This window comes from Danio rerio, chromosome 5, assembly GCF_049306965.1.
Source record: "Danio rerio strain Tuebingen ecotype United States chromosome 5, GRCz12tu, whole genome shotgun sequence".
Classification (NCBI taxonomy): Eukaryota; Metazoa; Chordata; class Actinopteri; order Cypriniformes; family Danionidae; genus Danio; species Danio rerio.
Genome location: NC_133180.1, coordinates 22376252 through 22395158, shown reverse-complemented (window position 1 = coordinate 22395158; position 18907 = coordinate 22376252). Strand labels below are relative to the sequence as shown.

The window sequence follows — 18907 nt, the reverse complement described above, 5'->3', positions numbered from 1 at the left end:
TAATCTTTATCAAGAGCATCTGTGGTATGCTGTCATTTTCTATAGAAAACTGTTTTGACTCATTCTGAGTTCAGTATAACAAACAAATATATATATATAGAAAAATCACTAAATATTTAACATCAAAATTAATTCTCTCTTTTTTTCTTTTTCTCTTTATATAAAAAAAGGAACCAGACGTTTTCTCACCATGAAGATGTCTAAGCAAGCAGCTAACCAGTGTTTTGAAGACCATTGGGAATGGGAGTCTGCGGTTACAGTGACAGCGTACAGAGTCCGAAACATGAGACAAAAAAAAAAAAACCCACATGATCATATGGTGAAAAGGAACAAAAAGGGCAGGAAGAGGTGAGTATAAAATCTGTTTAGCATCTGAATTTAAAGAACGAAGAGTTGTCGTGCTGTGAATGATATAGGGTGGGAATGTGCTAGGAGAAGCAGGTGTTGATAGCAAGCTGTTACAGGTGCCTGATGAGGGGATGACAAATGTTAGACTGATGTGTCAGATCTTTCTGAACTAGGGGAAGATAAGTTGTTCTCACATGAATGAGGCTGTTGATATTTCTTTGAAAAACCCAAAGGGGAAAGATATACAGTAGATCTTTTCTTTTTAGGTTTGTGCTTTTGTGTATGAGAGAGAGATGAGTTTTTGAGTTGTGCTTTTCTTCCAGTTCTGCATTTAATCAATTTATTTAGGTCTGGTGTTTATTATGAATGTTTCTGCCAGTATAATTTGTACAGAGTGCTTTTTCTGTTCTAAATCCTGGTTGAACGATTCATTGTGGAGGAGAGGCAAGTTTATACTTCTGCAGCGAGAGATTGGCGTGACCCCCCGTTTATGCCTTGCACGTAGCCGTACGTTTATGCTTCTGCATGCTGTTTGTGTTGCTCTGCAATAACACTTCTGAAACACTAGCTGGCAGTAGGTTATGTTATGTTCTTCTGTATCGAGTTTCTTCAAGGGTGTTTTAATTTTCTGAATGCTACCTTAAAGTAGCTAAAACTCACTTATTATATGTTTTTTTCAGCAATGCATTTGTGACACAAAGCTTGGACTTATAGGGTTGTTCTAATCCAGCATTGGGTCAAATATGGACAAACCCAATGTTAAACCCCTTCCATTATTTTTTAAATGGTCGAGGGGGAACGAAAAGGAAAACATTAAGCCAGTTCTAAAACAATCGCGAAAAACAAGCCAACTTTGCATTGAAGAATAAGGTCAATAGGCTATTTACTTTTCTTGTACTAATGTATATTGTTTGCTTGTTATTGTTTGTTGTTATTGTTATATAACATATTATATATTGTTTGTTGTTTATGTTATATAACATATATATTGTTTGTTGTTACATGATGATATGTATCATTGGCATAAGACAAGAAACTGCTTAATGAAAGGACGTTTTTCGTTTACATATTTACTAAGTTTGCTAATTTAATTCTACACCTGGTTTATTTATTCTAAATGTGCGCGACCCTTGAGTTCTGATTTTATATCACAAGCATTTTGCCTTACATCTGACAGCTACAAAATGTGCATGAAATCGCAAGCTAAGCATAAGCAAGTACAAAGATCAAATATATAAAATATTCTATGGCTTTAAATCTTAACTGTGGCTTTATTTCCATCCTCTGTTTCTTTCCTTTTGTTCTTATGCTACCAATTCCCTTTCTCATGGCGGCTTTACTTAGAGGATCTGCAATCGTAAATGGGCTCAGAGACAGAAGCAAATGAGCTCTGGTTTCAGAGCTCATTAATTTAAAATGGAATACTTTTCCTGCAAGTTGGAGTAGTTCTTTCTGCAAGAAACCCACAGTGATCAGAGTAATGAGGTTTACTGGGATTGTGGTGAAGGGGGGGAGGTACGTTCGCCATCAGGGCTTTTGTATTAGAACAGGTGTAGTGTTGTTGTTTTGCACTGCTTTGAGGATGAAAATCATGTCCAAGATTCATAAGAACCAAAGTGTTTACTCTGTTGTGGGCGGTACTGCCATGTTCACTTTATTTTAGGGTCTAGGTGTTTACTAAGCAGGCCCACGTTTGAAGAATCGGTAGATCAGAGGACATTATACTAATAAGAACTGAGAGAAATTGTGCTGCTGCTTCTGCTGCTGATAGGGAAAAAAAAAACGACAGCTGTTTTGTCCAACATTATTGCATTGGTAGATTTTCTATGGGATAAAACTTATCAGTTAGGCAGTCCACCTGGGTGAAATTCTCAGAGGGCGGAGCTGCAAGGCTGGACAGATTTTATACCCCATATAGCACAAGAAATAAAGTGTGTAGCGCCGCTATAACTCCTGATTCTCTCTTGGATCGTAAGAAGATCGCCGTTGATTATGCATTATGCAGGGTAATAAAACCTCCTTTTGGCATTTTAATGCAAAATTCCTACAGAGCAAAATAAGCTACGACGGTGAGACGGCTCCGATATTGGTGTTTTGTCTCCAGTATTCATCTCGTTAAACACAAAGCACCAAAATGAATAGGAAGAGTCATGGGAGTTATGTTTTTCCAGTCAAGGGCAAAAAGCTGTTGCAGAGCAGACTTGTTTTTCAGGCCGCTCCTGTTGAACGGAAGCACCAGCTAAGCTTGTACTGGAAGATATAGTGCTGTGGGTCGTAGTTAGGGCACGCTTCACCCACGTTAGAGACAGTGATAGGCCAACAACATTTCTCTTTAATTTGGAATGCAAGACTAGTCGGGAGAAGCAGATGCTGTGCCTGAAGAATAATGAAGGCATTGTCAACTCCATCTGCTATGCACAAGCTCACTGTTGAATATTATTGTGACCTGTATATACTGTTGATGAATCAGACTCACCGTAAAGAGCTGAACTGCTCCAGAACCTCGCAAAGCAAACTCCTGGGAAACATTGCTGAAGTTAAACTCCAGAAAACAATGATAGATTGTTTTTTCTGTGTGCTTCACACTGCAGCAGCCATGATTTCCATGGTGAAACTGTAGGCTGGGGCTTTTCAAAGGCAGATTTTAAGAGCATTAATTATTTTAAGAGCATTAATTGTGTGTTAGGTGTTAGAAAAATGAGAACCCAGTCTAGGAGACTCGTTACAAGTACAATTTCTTTATTTAGACATGTTAGGTGTTCTGCAGTCAAACAGCATCTCCATGAATTCCTACAGTCTGCAAGTGCAAAATGAGTCTGATTTGAGTCAGAGGTGCCCTGTCTACACTACCTGACAAATGTCTTGTTGTCGATCCCAGTTGTAAGAGCAACAAATAATAACTTAACTTTTAGTATGTAGATTTGATGTACATTTTTCAGATGAATCATCCGTTGAACTGCATCCCAAACTTCACTAATACTGCTGAAGACCTATTGGAATCCGCATGGACCCAAGATTCTTACTGAAATCAGTCAAGTGTGTTGAAGGAAAAATCATGGTTTGGTGTTACATTCAGTATGGGGGCATGCAAGAGATCTGCAGTACAGCCTGAGTCATTAAGACATTTGTGTTGCCCATTACATTACAAAAAGCTAAAAGGTAAAATGCTTAGCCTATTTTAAATGTGTTACAGCATCTAAATAGTGATTATATTCTATAAATAGTTATTTTACACCTGGTGTTAAATGTTAGCAACATCTTAATAGAATTGATTTGTATCTACAATGTTATCTACAATCTTCCGAACTCTGTTCGTCATCATCATTTGCCTCAACTAGCCCTACTTCACCCATATTCTCAGACCTCATGGCTCTGTGTAAAGAACATTTAATAGATGGAGAGACTCGCGGGAGAAAGAGGAGAGGAAGCATCTTTATTGAGGCATGTTCCATACACACCTTCTTTAAACGGACTAATCATTAGAAGTAGACGTTATGGTAACGTTAGATGAGTAAGCTAGCATTAACTAGGCGGAGGAGGGTAACAGCAGTGCAGCGTGGACAGGATTCATCATGTCAGAGAGACAGACAGAAAAAGGAGAGAGAGAGAGAGAAAGAGAGAGAGAAATGCCCTGAAGAAGAGAGAGACTGGAGAGGAGAAGAGGTATAGTGTGTGTAATTTCAGATACTTTTAGGTTTATAATCAAGTTGATCTATGCTGTTTGCCTACTTTTCATCACAAGAAGAGTATAGAAAATACAGGAGAAGAGGAGAGAGACAGTAAATCATTAATAAGTGTGTGTATTATTAAAGACTATGAAAATTATGAAAGTATTGTGTGTTATATGCCATGCCAATTATATGCTTTATACATTTGTAAAAGTTATACATTAAAAATACCCTTAAAATAAGTAAACAAATATTAATACCATATTATATAGTACTGTTTTAGTGAACTTGAACAAGTATACTAAAAAAACATTAATTTTCACTAGTTTTATTAGTATTTTTATTCAATGCTTTGAAAAATAAGTTAAATCTTTGTTGACTATAAATATATATGTACTATATATCATTTATTTAAATAATTGGGCAACAAATTATGGATTCATTTTATTTAAAAATTATTATATTATTTTTATTTTTTAATTCAACTATAGGGGTGCAGCCGGGTAGGGGACCTTACAAGACAATGTGCCCAGGGGCCCCTGGGTTCCTAATCTGGGCCTGGACAGAAGTATGCATTCACTTTGCTCCAATCCAGCACAACTGGTCTGTTTGATTTGTAATGAGATGTGAAGTAGAACTATATAATACTTACATTTTCACTTTTGTACTTGTTATTATTGTATTTTCAAATGCATAATTCATGTATACATTTATACGCTATACAGTTTTTTTTTTTTAATGGTTGTCCATTTTTATTAAAATCAAGTTTAGTTATTAACAGTTTTTCTGGAAATTTGACATTATCTACATTTCCATCCACTTATTTTTATGTGCATTTTAGATACGCGCATAAAAAATCAGTTGATGGAAACGACAAGATGCGCATAAATTTTGAAAATGCACATAAAAACGCATACACATAACTTAGTAGAATACACTTTTTTATTTGATAATAATAAAAGATGTGCATAAACTACGATGGAAACACTTTTACTAAAACAAATCCCAGTATGCACATTTAAAAGTCATGTGATTTTGTTATTAGAGATAATGATAAAAATGTATGTGAATGGACAAACTAGCAGGCTGAGCACACTGTAAAACATCTGAAGTGTTGTTTTGGTCATTCTAAAATGGCTTAACCATTTCAGTATTAGTGTTATTATATTATTAATTACATCCAGAACTTTCTAGAGCGCCTGTGCTCCGCATCTTACACCTTCAAACGCCACTACGCGTTCATGGCGTAATGACATTGTCTTCTGAGGCATAAGTAATTTATTAAACAAGGAAAAGATTCATGCAGCTTCTCCTACCTCAGTAAATGCCCAGTAAATATCCCAGTTAATCAGGAAGTGACGATTTTGTTGTCTTTGACTCACTGGATGGAAACGGTGCTTATATTTGCATGTCTTTTGCGATGTTCCAGTTTTGCGCATACATTTACTGTAATTCGCATCTTTGTATGGCAACATAGCTATTGATACAAATTTAGATTTGGGTCTTTGAATTGAGACTTTGAGAACTGTTTCTGTAGACAGTAGCACTTAATGTAAACAGTGGATGCACTGCGATGCACTAATCTCTGACAATGACCAGATGCCTCCTTCTATTTCAAGGTGCTGTGTCCGGTGGAGCCTCTAGCTGTTGTGATGCAAGTGACAGCTGTCATGTCCCATATAGGCACGGTGTAAAGCCCAGATGGGTTAGCTTTAGAGTGAATATTTTCTAAACATAATCAGAAAATACTATTTTGAATGACTTGTTCTGCGTAGGCCTGGTCTAACCCAGTGTAAAAATATTACTTCTATCTAAACAAGATCTTGTGTTGCAGACACACTGGAGAATTGTAGCTCGTTTGTTGGGTGCAAGATCTTTTACTGGGATTTCAGTAGCTTCAGACGGCACACCCACAGACCACCCACCAACTGTCTGATGCATATTGCCCACAAACTGGAAAACACTTTCTTAATCTGCTAAGATCTGATCTGATTGGATGGTTATATGGCATTTTTGCGAGTAGGGGTAGATGGGTTTTTTATCAGTCTGTCTGGAAAGTCAAAGATACCTGTCTGATGCAGTAAGTGCTTTTAAAGTTGGCATGAAATGGAAGTTTTATGGCAGAAACCTTTTATTCTCCATTGTGTCATATAGTTGAAATCAGAACTATTAGCCTCCTTTTGAATTTTTTTTCTTTTTAAAATTTTTTACCAAATAATGTTTACCAGGGCAAGGAAATTTTCACAGTATGTCTGATAATATTTTTTCCTTCTGGAAAAGTCTTATTTGTTTTATTTCGGCTAGAATAAAAGCAGTTATTAATTTTTTAAACACCATTTTAAGGACAAACTTAGTAGTCCCTGTACGCATATTTTTTTTGTCGATAGTCTACAGAACAAACCATTGTTATTCAATGACTTGCCTAATTACCCTAACCTGCCTAGTTAACCTAATTAACCTAGTTAAGCCTTTAAATGTCACTTTAAGCTGTATAAAAGTGTCTTGAAAAATATCTAGTCAAATATTATTTACTGTAATCATGGCGAAGATAAAATAAATCAGTTATTAGAAATGAGTTATTAAAACTATTATGTTTAAAAATGTCTTGAAAAAAACTTCTCTCCGTTAAACAGAAATTGGGGAAAAATAAACAGGGGGTCTAATAATTCAAGGGGGCTAATAATTTTGACCTAATTATATATTAAAGAGAAAATACTTTTCTGGTGAAAAGTAATGTGAAAACTTTCCATGAGAAATTCATTGGATTGTTGAATTAGCATGCTTCGCAATTGCTTTGATCCTATGTGACTTGGGTTGTCCCACCATTACACATCATTAAAGTTGAAAAGTCATCATGTAGTTTATACCAATATACTATAGCTATGGATGCATTTGGTTGTGTTTTTTTTTGGAATGCTGTTCCTCTTATATTTTTACTTTGCAAATAAGACAATTTGTAATTTAACTGCTTCTGCAAAATATCAAATGATCAAATGATTGTAAATGTACAGAAGTGTTTTATCTACTTATAGACTTGTATTAGCTGTGCAATAGTGAAGAGAAATGCAGTAGGCGATTGGGTTGGGTCGAAAGATTATGCCATCGTACATCACAATGCTGAGCCGGTATCGAGATTTTCCACCCTGTCGCTCACAAAAAATACACACGGCCCGTTTTTACTTTTTGCGAACAGATTACATACAGAAATAGAGAAAAGAACGCTCTTTTATTATCAGCCGTTAGTCAGCGGCCGCTCTTTTTTTTTTCCCTAGTCATTGTGCCTTTGTCGTGTGCTGCGTAAATGCAGACGATCAAATACGAGTCACTTTTAAAAGATAATGTAAGCTGGTCATCAAAAAAATCGGAGACTGTCACAAAATCGGAATTGACCATCAAGATCTGCTTGTAATCATAGTCTCATTTGCTTGAAATGAAGAATATAGACTATTAATTCCTTATGAATGGTTTGCAATAACTGAGCAATTCAATACTAAAGTCTATATACAGTACATTGCATATTTATACATGAAAACTCACATCTCTGAAAACAAGTCATGATTTAAGTGAATGTAGATGCTGAAATATGGCCAAACGGTCAGGTAATGTAAAGAAAACAATACGAGAAAATAAGAATAAGAAAAAAACGCATTCTGTTTTTTAGTTGTTTTCATTTTCCTAATTTTAATGGATGTTTTCAGTTTGATAAAACTATACTAGCGGAGCAAAATGTGGGTGATATACATATTATTTATTATTGATTGTTTTCATTGTCAAAAATGTCTGGTTTGTTTTATGCAACATAAACCATTGCTGTTCACTTTCTGAAGTTGAATATGTAACATGTTTGTTACATCGCTTTTTAAAATTTCATATTGCATATTGAATATTGCATTATTTAGCGTGCTATTGCCTATTGCATTTTTCTTCACTATTGCACAGCTAATACAAGTCTATAAATTCTTAAAACACTTTAGCTTGAAAGCAGTGGCACATAATTCAAAACATTTCTGGTCGCTTTGTGTTTTCAGGTTCTAAACACATTCTTATTGATACTTTAAATAACAAGTTATTTTCACAAATTTGATGACAGCCTCCTGTTTATTTGGCCTAAGGCGCACAAGCTGACAGTCAGCTGCCAAGACATCAATGAGCTTCAGTCGGGGCTTAGTTTTTGCGGTGTGTTCCCATACAGAACCTTTTAAGCGGATTGAGAATGTTGAATGTGAGTCCATCAGCGTCTGCGCCATTGATGTAGACAGAACACCGATTGGCAGTTCAGTGCATGAGAATAAAAGCCAAAGTGATGAAAGTAAGAAAAACGATGAAAGTGAGCAAAACATTTAAGACCGCACAGACGGAAAGCTGCTTCGACTTGGTCTTTGTTTACAGTTTGCAGTCGTAGTCTCATTTCCTTTTTAGATGATGGATGTAGACTATTGACTCCTGCTCATATAGATACTTATTTCCTCCCACAGGCTCAGACCACAACTATAATTTACTGTAGTCATTGGCTGTAGTCTTTACTTCATGCTTTTTAGCCCACATGCAGATGATGTGATACGATCACACATTGACTTGGTGTAGACTTGGGCCCAATCCTACTGTAATTCTATTTTTGTACCCCTACCCCTTGGCCCTTGAAACAGAGTGTGAATGGGACGGGCTTCAAAATTTACCCCTAAGAAATGGGACAGCACTACAGCACCTGCGTATGTCATCATATGTCATTGCAATCTCTTGCTTCATATGAGATTGACGATCGCAACTGCTGTAGTTATTCCAGTTTCGTTATTGTTTTGGTACTTATCTTCAGGAAGTCACTGAAGGCGTATATCATTCTATAATAACTGTCTGGGTTTATGGGTCTGTGTGTTCTTCCTGTATGTTATGTGTTATGGCGTATGTGTTGTGGTGTGTGTGCGTGGGTGAATATGTCTGTTTACCTTTTCATGGTAGCGTCCGTTCTGATCAGCTGACCTAATCAGAGAGTTCCAGCTGTTGCCTGTTTTGTGGGCTATATAACAGTCTGAGTTTTTAACTGCTCGATATCAGTCCATTGTTGTTTTCATATGCCTGTCTGAATAATGTCCATTTATTCTCTCTTGCCTTCTATTGGACCTGTGGAAGCTCTCTGTTCTGGACATTCTGCAAGTATAGTTATACTTTTGAGCACTTCAAGACTTATATTTACTGTTGCACTTCATTGAACCGTCCTTCACTCGCAGTTGGATTTTCCTTGTTTCTTACCTGACAATAACGATATAATGTGGCAATAAGATCGTAACTGAACTGTGTATTTACACCATGGCCATATTTATTATGTAAACAAACAAAAACAACATTGGTGTTTCATTCCGCTGTGGCAACCCCGGATTAATAAAGGGACTAAGCCGAAAAGAAAATGAATGAATGAATAAATGAATGAATGAATGAATGAATGAATGAATGAACAAAAACAACATTAACACTATAGCGGACACTGTAAAAAGCTCATTTCCTGCCACAAGACTGTTCTAATTGGGTATTCGAGTGTCACTGAGTGACAGAATGTTGTGGTATTACTATACAGGAGTTATTATTATCGATTATTGATAGCAAAATTTAGCGTTTTTTTAAGCATGATGGTAAAACAGGAACACTGTTATGAATATATTTAAAAAATACTAATTTGTGCATCTCTTAACTTCTGTGTGCAGCCATGCTGCTGTTGTAGCTAGTGTTTTCTGGGAAATATTCTTACCCCTTGGTTTCGAGTGTGGTCATGAAAAATCTTTCAAGGGGTATCTAGCTTTCCCCTTAGGAAGGCTATGCTATCAAGCCAAAGAGAATTGGGACACCCCTACCCCTTCACGTGAACGCGCAAAACAAGGAGTATGGGTAAGGGGAAGGGCTAGGGGGTAGAAATGGGATTGGGCCTTGGTGTCAATGCCATTAACTTAAATTTTGATGAATGCAAAATTTTCAGCAGCAATAAACTGAGAACAGAGCAAATGACAGTTTCATCAACTGGCCTGGAACTCCCTTACACTGCTCCTGGGCTGGCAGATCATGCAGAGCCCCCGTGACCCCATAATACCATCAAGGTATTTGCTTTTGATGCGTTTATGAGTTTGGAAAGGGGTTCATCTCATGGGTCAGGCCTCATTAAAGTGCCTCTTTTTATGAATATGATGGGGTGGGTATATATGGAATATGATGGCTGTTACAGCCAGCCTCAATATATTATTGGCATCTTTATGGACAGCATGGAGAAAGATGAACGAGGCATTGTCTGATTTACCACCAACAATTCAGAGTGTCAAATTGAGGTTATAGATAGCTTTTTTTTTCTTTTTCCACAGCTAAGAAAGCAGCTTGGCCACATCTTACAGTAAGTTGGACATGATTGGTTTTTCACCTTCAGGAGACCTTGTGGTGTTATGAAAAAAAGTGTTTAGAAACGTTTAAGGCTTCAGGGAAATATTTTTCCCAAGAATTGGTTGATGATCTCCTGCAGTGGATTACAATTAGGAGCAAAAATTGCGAAAGAGAACGAACAAGCAATGTTCTCTAATAAAATGTAAAAGCAAAGAACCCAAGCTGTAGTTTTCCATCTATTTTTGACTGTGGCAGAGTACAGTCCATGCTTCACTTGTTAAATGTGTGGTGAGAATTGGGACTGCGTGATGTTTTTACATTAGTGTGATTTATTTATGGGCCCAAATACAAGTTCATTAGACATAAAATAGATGTACTGCTTAAAAGGTTCTGTATGGGCAAGCAGAGTTGCCTGTAAGGCTGTCGAGAAAAGCAAAGATCAATGACTGCTGTGTTGAGGGCACGGTGACTCTGAGGGAACTGATATCTTCTTTCCCAGTCTAATGGATTTGAATGTTGTTTGAATGGATGAATAGTGTGTGTGTCTCTCCATTTAATTTCTTTGTATTTTATTGAAGTTCAGGCCAGACATAGGCAGATAAGGAAGCATCTGCTGCAGAATCATTCATCTTTCTGTTTGTTATTGGTGGGAGATGAGCGTGACATTTTCACACCAGTGCCCTTTAGAAGGAATATACAAGTGCAAACCTAGGAATATTAAGATCTCACCTGTTTAACTACACACATTACTGAGATTATAAAAACTGAAGTTTATTTTCTGGAGAAGGACTCATTAGTATGGGATCCACTAGTTCTTGTTTGATGTCAAATTACCTTTTCTTCACCAAAAATATTAAGCATACAACACGATTTCTCCTGATTCTGGTTGCCTGAGGTTATAGCCAGTATTAAATTTAATACTAATTGATGTAAATGGAAACGTTAACATCTGCCATTTTAAATTCATTCATTTAAAATTAGTCAGCATTATAGTGTATGTGTAACCCTGCTGGTCCAACACCACCCAACTCACTCTGAACTAGGATCAAACCTGTTGCTTTCCACATGGGAGTTATTTGCTCTACCAGAGAAGCTAAAGACCATGGCCTCTAGTGTCTGTCACTAGAGCAACTTTTTTAGAGGTCAGAGGTATGAGGTTTTGCACAGCACTTCACTAGCTGGCTTCTATACACTCAACCCCTAAACCTTATTCCCATCTGGGTCACGGCACCAATGTAACCCCACCGGTTCTACACCACCCAACTTGCTCTGAGCAGGGATCAAAACAGCAACCTTCCTCATTTACCAACATTTACCAAACTGCAGTCTAGCCAAGGACTCTGTATAAGAGAGTCTTACCTCTGATTTATATCTGATGACGATGTCTGTGGGCGTCTTCATTCAAAATAAAAGCACAGCTTTCTGCTTATAATGTCATATTGCTCATCGCCATAAATTAAAATAAGGACACACGACAGCTGAGCGGGACTTTACAAAATAAACCATGAAACTCCAATGTGATGAACTTTCACATGACTTGTTTTAGCTATTTTGGTGCGTTTAGAAACTTTGCCGTGTGAAAGCGAACCGCACCAAGAACAAAAAGCAGCATTGTAACAATTTTAATCCCTGTTTCGGAACAAATGAATCGATTCACAGGTGTGAAAGCACCCTTAGGTACTAATGTAAGGATGCTAAGTCTCTCCATAATATTAAACCCTGAGAACTGTTTAAGTTAAGTTATAGACATTTATATTTATTATGGTGTATCTTGTTGCTTTATAGTCATGTTTGGTGTCTCTGTGTGATTGGTAAAGTGGTCTTAATTTCACTGTAATATTTTACTATTTCCTTTATTTCTGTTGATTTGGGTTTTGGCTTTGATAAGATTTTTGCCAGATGCTCAACTCATGACCAGGAAATGGTCTTGGTGAAGCTTTTATTGTATTGAATTTATGGTGATTTGAGTATTTAGGGGAAAGGTGCAGAAGTATCTGTGGGAACCTGTAGCCAGGATACCCTGTTGCAGTGTTTGTGTCTCTGAGCTCTGCAACAAGACTTAAATGCTGCAACGTACTTCTACACAGTCAGGTATTAATCTTTAACTCTTAAATGAATCTTTGGGTAATTACTGTTGTACAATCTAATTGGCTTATTTTGTTTGATTATGTGAATTGGAACAGAAAGTCTTTGCGTGACAAATAAATGTAAAATTCTTGTTTAACTCTAATATCTCCTGAAAGCATTTAAATCTAGTAGATTTTTTAGGCTGATGTTTCCGCAGCCTACGACCAGGATCAGTCATAGGCTGTTTCTCAATATCAAGTACGCAAAGTTCGGACTTGCGTTCTTGGAAGTTCAGACTTGCCAAGTTCAGACTTGGAAGAACGAACTCCTGAGGATGCAAGTGCACAAGTCGGGTACTTTTTCAAATGGAAAGATAGTGTACTTTATAAAGTCACTTACCCCACCATGGATTTGTTGCTTTCACTGTAGATTAACAATGAAATGATTTAATTATATAAAGCGCTACCCTAATTAATATTATATTAATATTATAAATACACATTTTTGATTTAAGAAAATGTAAACATAAATCCATATAAATGTGAATAAAATGAGTTATTATACACAGACACACTTCTTTGATTACCAGATATAATAAACTACAATGGTAACTATACAAGTATATACACAATAAGAAATAAAGACATACACAATAAGAAATAAAGATTACGTCAAATAATTTGGTAAACTAAGACAAATCTAATCTAGTGGCTTTATCAAACTTTCTTTATCTATGAGCAAGCATGGGGCAGCCTAATATTACTTGGCTGGTTGTGTCCGTGAGCACATGTAACTGGCCAGTATACTGACTCTAAGCAACTAGGGTAAACGATAAACCATTAACTGAAAATAAGGATTTATTTGGCTAATCGATTTAAATTAGACCAAATCACAACCTAGAAGGTAATCAGCTTGAATTACATAAATCAAAATTTTAATTATTATAAATTGGAGTCAGATTATATTTGGAGCTGGAAACAAATTATAAAAAAATTTAACAAATAAAAATATCTCTTTTCATATGTGCTAACAAGCCTTACACGCACTTAACCTTCACCCATGATGTTAGTTCTGTCATAGGACTAGTAGATGGACCCTTACACTTACAGTACACTAATAAGGTTGGGTGGTTTGACCAATTTCACAGTATGAGTAGTTTTATATGAAGGTAACAATATATTTAATATTATAGTTATTTAAATGGGTCATACCAGAAAATCAACTAAAACGGTTGTAATAAATTAACATAAATTCTGCTGGTAACACTTTATTTTGATGGTCCATTTGAATACTTGTAGACTGTCTGCTTAATATCTGTTGATACTGCTCCTTGTTGATACTGAAACTTTGCAAGTACATGTCAACTTATACTAACTCTAACCCCAGCCCTAACCTCAACCTAACTGTCCACTAGTAATCTAATGAGAAATAGTTGGCATGTAAATGCAAAACCTAAATTCAACAAACAGACCATAAAAATAAAGTGCGACCATTTTTTTTATTCAGACCTTGTTAAATATATAGAAAAAAGCAGTATTGTATTTTTGCTGGTGTTTACAAACTCTTTGTGATTAAACTAATGATGATATACATTTTGTTTTGTTTTTGAGATGTATTCATTTCTAGGATAATTTACAGAGTTAGGTTTGAGTTTTTACTCCCCACAAGTATTAGCTGCTTACAATCAATTATTTACATGTTATGTGTACACAGAAAAAAAAAATCTATTAAGGGTGACAATTTATTTTGCAGTAAAAAACTGCCCAGTCCTCTGTATTATCTTAAAAGTACCAGTATGGACCCTTTAGATACAGTCATGCACCTTTAAAAATGGTGCCACCACAGTGACCACTTTTGAACCTTAACTTCTGACAGTGTATGTGAAGTGATGTACTGACCATGAGCAAAGTAAAGAAAAGACACACTGCAGCTCATTCGCAAAACGAACAAGCATAGATGATGCTAGTCTATTGATCTACTAATGTAGTTTTTTGGAGTGCTAAAGGATGAAAAAATAAATAAGCATGAAGTAATTAGACTACTGCACACAATAGTCAATGTTGTTGTGCACATCTTTGAAATACTCTGCTCACATACATTTTGAGTTTGAAAATGTAAACTTTTACAAATACATATGCACTAAAGTCAGATATCTTTTGTTTGTTTAAAATGAAATTGTTTACTCATCCATGACTTATTCCATACAAGTTTGAGTTTTTGTTACAAAAGTACAAAAGAACATATTGAAGAATGGTGCAACCATTGACTTCAATAGTAATTGATAAAAACAAATACTATTGAAGTCAATGGTTGCAGGTTTCTAACATTCTTTACTAAATCTTTTGTGTTCAGGAGAACCACAACAACAATAACAAAAAAAAAAAAAAGTACGTGTAAAGGTTAACGTTGACAGAATTTTATTTTTAGGTAAACTAAACCTTTAAATGCTGTTCATAAATCTGGCCTTGACCCAGCAAACAATTTTGTGTTTATTAGACGTCTAATAGACATCTAAACATAGACAGCTTGGCTAAAGCAAGGCTAAACTTGGACTGTTAGTGAAAATTTAATAGACAACTAATATTAGCCCAAAAATAGACTAGTCGTCAAATAGATAAACTTTATGTGTAGTCATGCATTTCTGTTTACTTGATGACTGAGCTTGGTTTATTCTTAGACGTCTATTAGCTACTTAAACTCCGTGACGTCATCGACTTTCGCTTTAAGATTTAAAGGGCTAGCATTGCACCAGACCCCCGTGGTTTCGTTTGAACGTGTAGAATCTATATTTTATGCACATATGCATCACTTTGGTTTTTATTATACTGTACAAAAGTTATTTACACTTAAAACACAGTATTTTGGATACCCGAGCAATTTTCTTATTTTTCATATGACACATGTACAATTTATAGCTTAAATGAAAGCTCTTGCCGGTGCTTATATGGTTCTAGCATTCTTTTTACTAGATTATATTCAGATATCAAACAGTTGCCGAATGAATTGCGGTGTTTCCATGACACAGACATGAAAACAATACATTTGTGCAATACATGTGCATAAGTAATCCTTTTATATGTCTGATGTGGTCCAAATACAGTAAAATATGTTTGATCAAAGAAAAGAATAGTGAAATATGTAAACAATGATCGGTCCCTGTGGCTTGTATAGCACCTCTCATCAGTTGGAAGACAATAACTTCTGCATAGATTATGGTAGAGACATTTTTATTTTTTCCTATGATTACAGACATGTGCAGGAATCACTAAAATTAATTACAGCACGCTAGACCACACAGAACCTAAAAGGTACACTTTCAAATTTGAGTTCATAAAAAAAAAAATACAAAAAGCACCTCTTTTTTTAGGTGTTTATTATAACACAGAAAACATATACAGTTATTTTAAAAACTTTTAATAGTGTTTTATAAAAATTCAAAGGGTTTTCTTTAAAATTATACCAATTTTTGGCATTTAAACCTCTGCATGTGGATTTGGGAAACTTTTAAATTTGGGAAGGCAAAATCCAGGCGGAAATCCCAAAATAGCAACAGAGTTTACCTCGTTAGATTTTCACTTACAGTCATTTACATGTTTAGACGTCTTTTAGACATCTATTAGACATCTTTTAATAACAAAAAATGCTTGCTGGGGAGTGTTTTGAAGCATTGATTATTATAAACTGTAACCTAGTGTAACATATTTAGAATCCCCTCAGTTATCAGGTAGAATATCAGTTATACCTTCAAAGTGAGAATTTCTAGCCCATCTGTTTATTTTTCCCCCAATTTCTGTTTAACTGAGAGAATGTATTTTAACACATTTCTAAACATATAAGTTTTAATAACTTATTTCTAATAACTGATTTTTTTAATCTTTGCCATGATGACAATAAATAATATTTGACTAGATATTTTTCAAGACACTTTTATATAGCTTAAAGTGACATTTAAAGGCTTAACTAGGTTAATTAGGTTAACTAGGCAGGTTAGGGTAAATAGGTAAGTTTTTGTATAACAATGGTTTGTTCTGTAGACTATTGAAAAATATAGCTTAAAGGGGCTAAAAAATGTGACATTTAAATTTTTTTTTAAAGTTTTTATTCTAGCAGAAATAAAACAAATAAGACTTTCTCGAGAAGAAAAAAATATTATTAGAAATACTGTGAAAATGTCCTTGCTCTGGTAAACATCATTTGGGAAATATTTAAAAAATAAAATAAAAATAATGGGGGGGCTAATAATTCTGACTTCAACTGTATATTCAATGTCATCTGCAGTAAATGACATCACAGAAACGACTTTAGAACTTGAAATGACACGTTTAATTTTTCAAAAGTCCTCAAATCTCATTGTATACTTTTGCTTAAGCTTTTTATAGTGTTGCTTAAGTATTGCGAAATCTTTTTAAACTTGGCAGTTTTGAAAATGCTAATTCCGTTAGCCATAGCAACAGTGAAATCTCTAGTCTTTTGATTAGCATAGAAAGAAAATACAAGCTCAGGGAGAAGCAGGCTGTTCCTATGATTCAAAAACCACAACATCTTCTTTTTTTTTTTCGGATGAGAAGAAATGAGTTTTTGAGGTGAAGGATTGTTTGACTGCGGGTGATAAGAATGATTTTTTGCCACATTGTACAGGAAGAAAGTGCATTAATGGGATGGCAAAACACCGGGAACATTGAGCCTCACAATTTGTTAATGAGATCCTACATGACAGAACCATCATTATAATCAAGATGAAGGCCATGACAGGGCTAAAGGCAGGAGGAACGCTGACTTTTCTGAAAAGACTTTGTCCAGACACACACACACACAGTCAAAAACAGGCCAACTGCTTGTGATAAGAGAGCTAATTATATGTCAGAGACCTTAATGGCCACTTGGCCCATTCATCTCTGTCTGTCTCTTGCTCATCCGCTTTCTTTTTCCAACTTTTGCTCATACTTGGCAATATTTTTAGATCATGCTGCTTATATGGATATTATTAACACATCAACTATCGTTTTTCTCTGTACGGAAACTGAGAGATGTGCTACAGCGCTTAAACACTTCTCCCATGATGCCGCCAAAGTAATTTCTGTCAGCAATTATCATTAGAAGTCATCAGTGATCATCAGCAAGCGCAGTGCGTGTATATGTTTGTGAAATGTCTGGCGGTTTGGGTTTTCTGCTTTGAATTTTGGAATTAGTTGTTTATTTAAACATACGTTCATCAGAGACAATCAAACACCTGCTACAGATTAATGATTTTTAATTTAAGAGTGTAATGGTCCTTAATGGAAGTTTTCAAAGTGTTTAAAACTTCTTTAAAATCAAAATAAAAAGCTGGGATGAGATGTGATGTGGATTTGGGCTGCACGATGTTGGGAAAATCTGACATTGCAAATTTTTTTTATTTGGTGATATACAGTACATAATTGAGTACACCCCATTTTGTAAGTGAATATTTTTATCCATTTCTTTGTGAATATAGGCAATTTATTTTGGTGCATTTAAACAAAACAGATTTATTAAACAGATATATTTATTCAAATAATATTTTAGTCACTAAACATATTTAGAAATTGAAAGACAATACAATTAAATTCAAGCAAAATGTTGCAAAAAATAAAAAATAAAATAAATAACCTACAAAATTTTAACAAAATTTCTAAATTTGTATTTAATGTTTTTCTATAACATACATTTACGTGTACTAGTTTTTGGAGCATTATTGTAAGTTTGTTTTGTTTGATAAGCTCCAAATTTAGCTTCAGCACTGACTAATCTAATGCATATGCACAAATACAGTATTGTATAGCATCTAAATTTAAAAGAAAGATTTGTGAGGGGTGTTCCATATATGCTAAGCACTGTATATTGCAATATGAATACATTTTCTTCAGATGACTTAATAACGCTATTTGGAAAACATTTATAATGTTAGATCGATTGGGAAGATTGTGCAGTGGAAGTGCATGAGCGTAAAATCTAATAAACAGTCTATACATTTTGGGGTCCCCCGACACATTTTAATGCATTTCTGTATTTGCATGTGTTGTGGGTGTTTTCATGGATAACAATCTATACATACCATCAAGAAAAAGATACTATTGAAATAAAGTCAATCATTTGTCTAAGAGTATTCAAGTACAGTAAATCAATGATAAAAATAAAAATAATTCAATAAATTAATCATAGTTGAGGTCACAAATGGTACAATTTCTTATACCTAAATGCTTTTAAAGTCATTATACAATTACAGGTATTTAAAAAAAAAACACTCATGCAAATGATAAATAATTTAAACTCAACATTGCATATCCTGTGATGTGACTATTGCCAATGACCACATTGCAATATCAAAGCTGAAATGATATATTGTGCAGCCCCATTGTGTATTCATAAATTGCGCATACAATTTGATCCCATCCCAATTATTGACCTTATTCTGTGATGCTGAAGTGCACTCGTTTGTGCGATTGCTT

At 35.1% G+C, this 18907-nt stretch overlaps 2 protein-coding genes across 2 annotated transcripts in view; one reads left to right on the top strand and one right to left on the bottom strand.

Moving 5' to 3' along the window:
- tenm1 (teneurin transmembrane protein 1) overlaps window positions 1-18907 on the top strand; it is a 542101-nt gene that overhangs the window by 172559 nt on the left and 350635 nt on the right. The window contains exon 5 of the mRNA XM_068221426.2: window positions 171-348. The gene's annotated coding sequence lies outside the window, so the exon portion shown is untranslated. The remainder of the gene's footprint in view (window positions 1-170; window positions 349-18907) is intronic.
- Window positions 1-18907, bottom strand: part of LOC141385799 (uncharacterized) — a 460928-nt gene that overhangs the window by 99119 nt on the left and 342902 nt on the right. The window lies entirely within an intron of this gene.